Genomic DNA, 11613 nt, shown 5'->3' with positions numbered 1-11613 from the left:
AAAGGAGCTCAAACAGGCACACAGGACTCAGTAAGGATTCTTTTTCTTTTGGTGGCTGTGGATGAGTAAAGAAATTCACTTGAGCGTTGCTAACGAAAGACAGAAAATCAAACTGAGTGTAGGATTTTTTTTTTGATTTTGAAAAGCATAAAAAATTTAAGGGTGCTAATGAAATGTCCTTTGAAAACATACAAACTCATCGTAAGGATCAATACACATTTTTGGTTTGAATTGATCTCGTAAATTCCAAACAAAATGAGCATCGAAAAATTTTCCAAAATTTGTGAAGATTCATTTAAGCGTAGTAAATTTAAATTGGGCATGCGCAAATGCTTCATTTAACTCATATGGGCGAATAGGGCCGGCTAGAGTTAAGGAATGCAGCTGTATACATGGGCTCGATAGAAAGAATGTTGTACAAGCCGTCTTCTTCTCCACAGCATCATCACATATGGAATGTAATGTATGTCGCATTTTTTGCCATATGACCCAAATCATAAAGATCAACCGACAAACAATTAGATCATTATGACCTTTTTTTCTTGTCTTACATGTGCCTTCTCCAAACTACTTACATGTGGTCTGCGTTGGGCGCTACTTAAAAAAGCAAATTGGTGTGGAAAAAATTGCTTGCTCAATTGCAATTCAAACAAATTTTCTTCTAAGATATAAAACCAAAAAAAAAAAACAAACAAAATTATAATCCTGGTAATTTATGACAACCATTAAGACTTAAGATCTTTGGGCTTAACATTTTGGGCGGGATTATGTCTTACGAAAATGGTAGCCAGTTTGTTATAGGGCTACCATCTACTAAATCTTCACAAATTGCCAATGGTTATTCTTTATTGCATAAGCTGATCTTAATCCATATGATGTTCAAGATGTGAAATATTTTACATTATTTTGCGTAATAAGAGTAATAAGCATATGCTAAAATCGTTTTATATACGGAATTACAATATTTTGGCATTGTAATCGTTAAGCCGAAATTTGAAATTATATTAATTGCAAATTTATTGAAAGACATCTGCTTTTATTCTACCCCGTAAGGAATCGCTAAATTTGGTGTTCTTGATCTCTCCAAACATGAGTTTAAACAAGAAGTAGATCGTTGAATATTGAAGCTTTTAATAGGGGAATTATGTTTGGCCGAGATGAGGTCCTAATACCGAAATATTAACCTCGTACCTCAGATCTAAAAAAGAGTCTGAATTCAATTCGTTTTCTCGCTGGTTAAAATGTAGTGAAAACTGGAGAGTCTGAATTTTAAAATTTAAGTTGTCATTAACAAGTTTGTAAACGACTTTAATAGCACATGAAAAAAACTAAAAAAAAAATCGGGACAACATTTGATAGACTTCTACAAAATTTATAGATTTAAAAATTATTTCGGCTAATGCTCCGTGGTCGAACACAATGTTAGTAAAAAACAAGTATATACGGCCGTAAGTTCGGCCTGGCCGATTCTTATAAACCCTCCACCATGAATTTCATAGAAACTTCTACTAATGACTGTCATCCACAATCGAATTACTTGGGTTGCGGTAACACTTGCCGATGGCAAGGTATCTTAAAACTTCTTAACATCGTCTTCTAAATTGTAAGTTAGTTCATACGGGGTACATATTAAACACAAAAAGGCCGATAAAATACGCATATAATTCAGTTTAACAAAATTTGCTATAGAAATAAAATTTTGACAAAATTTTCTATAGAAATAAAATTTTGACAAAATTTTTTATAGAAATAAAATTTTGACAAAATTTTTTATAGAAATAAAATTTTGAAAAAAATTTCTATAGAAATAAAATTTTGACAAAATTTGCTGTAGAACTAAAATGTTGACAAAATTTTCTATAGAAATAAAATTTTGACAAAATTTTCTATAGAAATAAAATTTTGACAAAATTTTCTATAGAAATAACATTTTAACAAAATTTTCTATAGAAATAAAATTTTGGCAAAATTTTATAGAAACAAAATCTTCACAAAATTTTCTATAGAAATAAAATTTTGACAAAATTTTGTATAGAAATAAAATTGGTATTAGATCGATATAGACCAATTTTTGTGTGATTGGGGATCAATTTTGGCAAGGTTGTTAGCGGCCATATACTAGCGTAATGTACAAAATTTCAACCCAATCGTATGAATTTTTCTCCTCCAAGAGGTTCCGGAGATCAAATCTTGAGATCTATTTCTATGGGGGCTATATATAATTATGGACGATGTTGACCAATTTTTTCATGGTCATTATAGACCATATACTTACATCATTATAGACCATATACTTACATCATGTACCAAATTTCAGCCGGCTCGGATGAGCGTAATGTACAAAATTTCAACCGAATTGGATGAATTTTTCTCCTCCAAGAGGTTCCGGGGATCAAATCTTGAGATCTATTTCTATGGGGGCTATATATAATTATGGACGATGTTGACCAATTTTTGCATGGTCATTATAGACCATATACTTACATCATGTACCAAATTTCAGCCGGATCGGATGAAATTTGCTTCTCTTAGAGGCTCCGCAAGCCAAATCTGGGGATCGGTTTATATGGGGGCTATATATAATTATGGACCGATATGGACCAATTTGTACACGGTTATTAGAGACCATATACTAACAACACTTACCAAATTTCAACCTGATCGGATGAATTTTGCTCCTCCAATAGGCTTCGGAAGTCAAGTCTGGGGATCGGTTTATATGGGAACTATATATAATTAACGGCCGATACACCCAGAAAAAAGTGCCTTCAAAACTAAAGGAAAAAAATTTCATCAATATAGTTTATCCATTTTATTTCCATTAAAGTAAATTTTTGTGAAAAATAATAAAATTTACTCGTTTCAGTAAAAAAATCCTAAACTGTAAGCAGTTAGGAATAGTTCATTAACTAGAATAAGGCATGGAATTTTACTCATACTATTTTCTTCGCTGGGTATAAGAATTTACTACTGAAAAAGAAAATTTTATTCACCGATAACAAAGCATTCGTAAAAATAAACAAAAACCGAACTAAAACCAAGTTTCCTCAAAATTAGTAAAATTTCTTATAAAATGATAATTGCGACTTCCTTTATAATAGAAAGTTTTTCATACATACGAACAACACTTGGCATAGAAAAATATTTTAGTTCATTCGTACTAAGAAGTATGCAATCCTTTCAAAACTTAAGGAAACACACTTGTTAGAATATAGGAAATTTTCCTAAATTTCTATTGTCTACCTGTAATCGATACCTGTCATCGTAATCGATGTGTTTGCGCGTGGGTGTAATCGATATATTTGCGCATCGGTTGTTTTTTTAGTTGGAATCGCGTTGTTTTGGTATACGGAGAGATTGTTAAAAAATAATATGGTAAAATAATATAATAAATAACAAATAAAATATATAAAATATTTGTTATTTTAAATTAGTGAGAAAAATTTTCGTTTTTTAAATAAATCTATCAATGTTCGTGATAGTGTATAAAGAAAGAAAACACCAGCAGAATAACAACCCTTTCATTTGTCTTCATTTTGGAATCTTCAATTATCAGGTAATATTCAGTGACGCTAACCTTTTGCAACAAAAATGTTTTATGATTTTTTATATTTGTAGGTATTGAAATTGTAAAAGGAGGACAAAATCGTTAGGCAGCAACTTATTAAAAGTGAAAAGTACAAGAAGAAGAAAAAGTGCGTTTTACAGTTGATAATATCACACGGAAATTGGAAATAGTGGAATAATAAACTAATATTTCAAAGAGATTCGATTCTGTTGATTCTTAATAAATATATTCAATATATTAATAAAACATGTCTTTTATTGAAGATAAAATTGCTTATAGAAATAAATAAAATTGTATTTAAAAACGAAGGTAAGCAGTTCTAATTATGAAGTAAAAGTTTTACCACAAATGTGTAAGATTTGTCGAAATGAATGAAAAAATTTCAATATAAAATAAAAAATTTCAAAATAAAATCATTCCATATATGAATTCAAATTAGTTAAATTTTTTCATTCTGTAGTATAGTGGTATATAAATATAGGAAAATGTTAACTAATATATGGAATGCATTATTCCTAATTTCTACGAAAATCACATCGTTCAAACAAATAAAAATGTCTTTGGGTGTATAGACCAATTTTTGCATGGTTTTTAGAGACCATATACTAACACCACGTACCAAATTCCAGATCAGATGAAATATGCTTATCTTAGAGGCTCCACAATCCAAATCTGGGGATCGGTTTAAATGGGGGCTCTACACTCAAAAAAAAAAGTTTACTTGGATCCAAAGATTTTGACCTTCCCTTATGGAGCCAAAGATGCGGCTTCTTTAAAATATAGAAATTTTTTAGCGACCTATCCTGCTTTAAATCTAGGACTAATTAAATTAAAATTAGGATACAGATCTCATTTATCAAATTTTCATTCTGTTTTCGTGGTTTATTAATAAAGGAACTCACGCACAAACAAATGCCAGTTTAAAAATGCAAATTATAACGGATACTTCAAAGTAAAAAATGTTTTCTTAATTCCCAAAAAACAAAAAAACGTTAAACCAAAGACGCTAAATCCTCAAAATAAGTCTTACCCTATATATTTGAAACGTTTTTATCTTAAATCTAAAGTTTCAATATTTCAGTTAATTTAAGGACAATTTCTTTAAATCTAAAATGTGTTTCCTTACTTTAAGGAAAATAAGCCTTTGTTCAAAGACATGTGCTTTTAACGGAGGGACGCAAATTTTCAAAATTTGTGCCCTAAATTTAATGAAAAAGTTTTTCGAAGCAAAGATTATAAACTTTATTTTAATTAAAATTTCATTATTTTAAAGAAATGTGTCCCTAATGTTTAGTAAAATTTGCATCCTAAAATTTAGGCTGCGTAATCTTTAATATTACGTAAACATTGTTTTGAGTGTTCGTAGAAGTGGACAGTTATGGCCCATTTGCAATACCATCCGATCAACATCAATGACAACTACTTATGCCAAGTTTCATGTCGATAGCTTGTTTCGTTCGGAAGTTAGCGTGAATTAAACAAACGGACGGAGTGCCACCGTGGTGCAATGGTTATCATGCCCGCCTTGCATACACAAGGTCGTGGGTTCGATTCCTGCTTCGACCGAACACCAAAAAGTTTTTCAGCGGTGGATTATCCCACCTCAGTAATGCCTGGTGACATTTCTGAGGGTTTCAAAGCTTCTCTAAGTGGTTTCACTGGAATGTGGAACGCCGTTCGGACTCGGCTATAAAAAGGAGGTCCCTTGTCATTGAGCTGAACATGGAATCGGGCAGCACTCAGTGATAAGAGAGAAGTTCACCAATGCGGTATCACAGTGGACTTAATAGTCTAAGTGAGCCTGATACATCGGGCTGCCACCTAACCTAACAGACGGACGGACGGACATGCTTAGATCGACTCAGAATTTCACCATGACCCAGAATATATACCTATATACTTTATGGGGTTTTAGAGTAATATTTCGATGTGTTACAAACGGAATGACAAAGTTAATATATCACTCCATCCTATGGTGAAGGGTATACAAATTAACAAAATGTAGCGCTTAACTTCATTGGTAGATTAACATCAGATTTTGTAGACAACAATAACCAGAAACAAACAAAAGAATCAGTTTTTTGCCTTCATTTCAATGCCCTGGTACGATATAGCAGCCAGAATTGTCTGTGGTGTTTATATCAATATACGGATGATATTATTTTTTGTTGTCTTTAAAATATCTATAAATATACCAGAACTATTGACAATAACTCTAAAATGTTGATAGCAAATCAAAATTGTTATACCTTGTAATAATAACATCCAAAAAATTTTTTCCTTCATAGTCTATCAATTTAATACATTATGAAAATCCATTTTCCCATGTCATCAATGCTCATATTCTAAACTCCCTTAATTATTTGTCTAATGCCAATTTCATGCCTCTGCAGCTAGAACTCTTTTTCTGCAAACATTTCACTTTATCTCTGAAACTAAAACGATTATCGATTTATTTCAATAGAAGGGGGTAAATAACCCTGTGAAATTTTTAATTATTGCCACTTTTACTGAGAAATTTCTCACACCCGCTTTGAGTATATTTAATAGGGAAAGGAAGTGGCAAATAAATTTCAATTTGCAATGCTTTAAAAGAATATTATGCGTTGATAAACGTGAGACGGTGGGAAAATTCTTTCAGAATAATGAATCTTATAGTTTTTTTTTATTATTGTTAAAAATAATATGATGTCATACTTACTGAATCAAATTAATACAAATAAATAATAACTATAGTTGTTGTAGTAACTAAAGGGTGATTCTTTTGAGGTTAGGATTTTCATGCATTAGTATTTGACAGATCACGTGGGATTTCAGACATGGTGTCAAAGAGAAAGATGCTCAGTATGCTTTGACATTTCATCATGAATAGACTTACTAACGAGCAACGCTTGCAAATCATTGAATTTTATTACCAAAATCAGTGTTCGGTTCGAAATGTGTTTATCGACAAATTTTGTTCAGCGATGAGGCTCATTTCTGGTTGAATGGCTACGTAAATAAGCAAAATTGCCGCATTTGGAGTGAAGAGCAACCAGAAGCCGTTCAAGAACTGCCCATGCATCCCGAAAAATGCACTGTTTGGTGTGGTTTGTACGCTGGTGGAATCATTGGACCGTATTTTTTCAAAGATGCTGTTGGACGCAACGTTACGGTGAATGGCGATCGCTATCGTTCGATGCTAACAAACTTTTTGTTGCCAAAAATGGAAGAACTGAACTTGGTTGACATGTGGTTTCAACAAGATGGCGCTACATGCCACACAGCTCGCGATTCTATGGCCATTTTGAGGGAAAACTTCGGAGAACAATTCATCTCAAGAAATGGACCGGTAAGTTGGCCACCAAGATCATGCGATTTGACGCCTTTAGACTATTTTTTGTGGGGCTACGTCAAGTCTAAAGTCTACAGAAATAAGCCAGCAACTATTCCAGCTTTGGAAGACAACATTTCCGAAGAAATTCGGGCTATTCCGGCCGAAATGCTCGAAAAAGTTGCCCAAAATTGGACTTTCCGAATGGACCACCTAAGACGCAGCCGCGGTCAACATTTAAATGAAATTATCTTCAAAAAGTAAATGTCATGGACCAATCTAACGTTTCAAATAAAGAACCAATGAGATTTTGCAAATTTTATGCGTTTTTTTTTTTTAAAAAGTTATCAAGCTCTTAACAAATCACCCTTTAAGTGCGATCGATAAATTTGGTATTAAATATACAAATTAAGCTTTGTTGAGAAAATATACAAAAATTCAAAAGTTCTGGGAACATGTAACATAATCAAATAAGATACCGCCCTTTGTATATTCATCCCATTAAAAAGAGACGAATTGCGATAGTTCTTTGAAATACCAAATGTATAGAATTTTTGTAATTCTTTAGCGTCATGATATTCTGGGCCAATCTAATCATATTTTTCCGACCATTCCCACATTAACTTTTTTTCCGTTCTTGGCTTGCCATACTGCTTTTTTACCATTGTTTCGGAAAAATTCGCAATTTAAAAAAAAAAAATTTGTACCCTTATATAGAGTAAAAGTTTTGATACCATCTCAAATCTTTCAAATTTGTTGGGAGCTACATAAAGTTTAATATTCCCATATACGTATGTTTAAATCAGAATCGATTAAAAAAAATTGTTACACTTCTACAAAATCTCTACACTTAAAATTAAAATGTTAGCAACAAATATGGAAAATATTTGACGCTAAAGCCATTTTTGGAATTTCGTAATATATGGGGGTTTCTTTACCTAACTCTGAACTGATTTGTATTAAATTCGACATAGTAAAATTGATCTGTTCTATTCTCTATTCTATCTATCTATTCCAAAGACAATTGGAGTAAAATCCCATTGAAAATGGATGCAAAATATGAAATTTTCTACCATGTTTTCCCAACTCTGGCGCAACATATATACCGGAGCAATATATAAACCTTAACCGATTGATTTGAAACATGTCAATTTCAAACTCTGGCCTCTCGGGGCAAATTTGGCATAAGTAGTAAGAATGTCAATTATACTGTCTCTGAAAATTTTCAAATAACTCGGACCAAAAGTTAGGCATCCGGGGTCATACGATTGCAAATCGGCCGAAACATATACATGGCAGTTATATCTAAATCTGAACCGATTTCAACTAAATTTGGCACACTTTGCTGCACTACCAAATGTATACTTTGTGCAAAATTTAAAGGAAATCATTATGAAAATTTAGTCATATAATCGTATATCGGGCAAAAGATATATATGTGAGCTATATCTACATCTGAATAGATTTCGTTGATATTTTGCAGGACATATGAGACACAGAAAGTATCATGATGTACGAAATTTGAACAACATCGGTTGATAAACATGTCAATTATGACCAAATTTAGGATAAATATATATGGCAGCTATATCCAATACCGGAATAGATTTGTCCAAAATCAATAGAGGTTTAAGGACAATGCTACTCAAATTTAAGAACGATCGGAACTCAAACTGCGAGCTGTACTTTCCACACAAAAATTCATGAATAGGCAGACAGACAGACGGATGGACATCGTTTAACCGACTCAGAATTTCAACCGAATCTGTTATATGGGGCCAATATAACTATAGGACGATTTAGACCAATTGTATGCTGCCCAGCAAAAAAATTTGAAAGTTCTTCCAAAGGCACAACTTTAAAAGCACTTCCAGAAGATGCACTCCCAATGATATTCTTTATTTTAACTACTCAGGAAGTTCTTTTAATTCATTTTTTAACTTGGTTTCTTCATACTTTTAATGGGTAAGAATTCATAAAATGTTACAAATCATTTAAATTTTGTCAAAAAAAAAAGCTAAATCCAATCTGAAAAAATTGTGAATTTTTGAAAATATTTGAGGTCAAACGTTTCCGACAAGCGTTAGAATCCATTAAAAATTATAAAAAAATTATTAAAATTATTTATTTGACAAAATATCATAGAATTTTTTATTTTACATCCAAAACTTTGAATTCGGATCAGAAGTGGTGCAAATTCGGTGCAACGGATGTTAAAATAGAGGACTTTCGTCCTATGACAAGCCCATGTTAAATTCATCGCTTCTGCGTCAATTTTGCACCACTTCCGGATCCAAAAAGAACATTTTCATTACTTTTTTGGCGACGCTTTTTTTCTGGGTGGTTATAAAGCATATGCCAACATAACCTACCAAATTTCTACCGGATCACATGAAATTTGCTCCTCCGTAAACCAAATCTCGGTATGGCTTTATATGGGGGCTATATAATTATGAACCCATATGGACCAATTTTTGCTCGGTTGTGTGAGGGCATATACAAACATCACTTACCAAACTTCTGGCGTACGTATAGCCCCCATATAAACCGATCCCCAGATTTGGCTTGCGGAGCTTCAAAGAGAAGCAAATTTCATCCGATCCGGCTGAAGTTTGGTACAAGGTATTGGTATATGGTCTCTAACAACCGTGCAAACGTTGGTCCATATCGGTCTATAATTATACTCGTATATAGCCCCCCATGTAAACCGATCTCCAGATTTGAAAATATTATTATATTTTGAAATTAGAAGACGGCGTTAAGAAGTTTTAAGATTCGTTGCCATCGGCAAGTGTTACCGCAACCCAAGTAGTTCGATTGTGGATGACAGTCTTTACTAGAAACCAGGGCTGTGGAGCCGGAGTCGGAGTCTTGGAGTCGGAGTCTGAAGATTTTGCTGGAGTCGGAGTCGGAGTCGTAAAAATTTTGCTCGACTCCGACTCCGGCTAAACCAAATTTTTTGAAACACTTCACATTTTTGTAACAAAGCAAGTTTTTACGCAAATTAGTTTCCATTGCGTTATTTATTCAATGTACAGAATGATTGTAAATCAAAATCAACTTCCAATTACGGATATCTTTTTATGTTTCTTAGAATGTTAGACTAGCAGATGGTCTGGATCGATCCATTTTAATGCCCATATCAATTTATTTGAAATATTTCGAACAATCGAAATAATTTTTTTTTATTTTAAGGCCATATACATATGTGGAATATTGACAGAAAACTTTTTCAAAGATGTTTTTTATAGAAAATTTTGTCAAAATGTTATTTCTATAAAAAGTTTTGTCAAAATTTTATTTCTATAGAAAATTTTGTCAAAATTTTATTTCTATAAAAAATTTATTCAAAATCTTATTACTATAGAAATATTTTTTTTATAGAAAATTTAGTCAAAATTTTCTATAGAAATTCTATAGAAAATTGATTCATAATTTTGTTTCTATAAAATATTTTGCAAAATTTTGTTTGTTACACAAAAATTTTTTCAAAATTTTATTTCTATTTATAATTTTGTTTCTATAAAAATTTAAGTCAAAATTTTATTTCTATAGAAAATTTTGCAAAATTTTATAGTAATAGATTTTTTTATTAGAAAATTTGGTCAACATTTTATTTCTACAAAAAATTTTGCCAATATTTTATAGCAATAGATTTTTTTATTAGAAAATTTGGTCAAAATTTTATTTCTATAGAAAATTTGGTCAAAATTTTGTTTCTGTAGAATATTTTGAAGAATTTTATTTACTACACAAACATTTTTTTTTTAAATTGTATTTTTATTGATATTTTTTTCAAAATTTTATTTCTATAAGAAAAAATTGTCGTATTTTATTTCTATAGCAAATTTTCTCAATTTTTTTTTCTTACTGATGCGCACTGATACTCACTGCTATAAAAAATGTATTCAAAATTTTATTACTATAGAACATTTTTATACCCTCCACCATAGGATGGGGGGTACATTAACTTTGTCATTCCGTTTGTAACACATCGAAATATTGCTCTAAGACCCCATAAAGTATATATATTCTGGGTCGTGGTGAAATTCTGAGTCGATCTGAGCATGTCCGTCCGTCTGTTGAAATCACGCTAACTTCCGAACGAAACAAGCTATCGACTTGAAACTTGGCACAAGTAGTTGTTATTGATGTAGGTCGGATGGTATTGCAAATGGGCCATATCGGTCCACTTTTACGTATAGCCCCCATATAAACGGACCCCCAAATTTGGCTTGCGAGGCCTCTAAGAGAAGCAAATTTCATCCGATCTGGCTGAAATTTGGTACATGGTGTTAGTATATGGTCTCCAACAAAAATTGGTCCACATCGGTCTATAATTATATATAGCCCCCATATAAACCGATCCACCGATTTGGCTTGCGAGGCCTCTAAGAGAGGCAAATTTCATCCGAGCCGGCTGAAATTTGGTACATGGTGTAAGTATGTGGTCTCTAACAACCATGCAAAAATTGGTCTACATCGGTCCATAATTATATATAGCCTCCATATAAACCGATCCCCCGATTTGGCTTGCGAGGCCTCTAAGAGAGGCAAATTTCATCCGATCCAGCTGAAATTTGGTACATGGTGTTAGTATATAGTAACTAACAACCATGCAAAAATTGGTCCACATCGGTCCATAACTATATATAGCCCCCATATAAACCGATCCCCCCGATTTGGCTTGCGAGGCCTCTAAGAGAAGCAAATTTCATCCGATCCGGCTGAA

This window comes from Haematobia irritans, chromosome 5, assembly GCF_050003625.1.
Source record: "Haematobia irritans isolate KBUSLIRL chromosome 5, ASM5000362v1, whole genome shotgun sequence".
NCBI lineage: Eukaryota > Metazoa > Arthropoda > Insecta > Diptera > Muscidae > Haematobia > Haematobia irritans.
Note: the sequence above shows the minus strand (reverse complement) of the source record.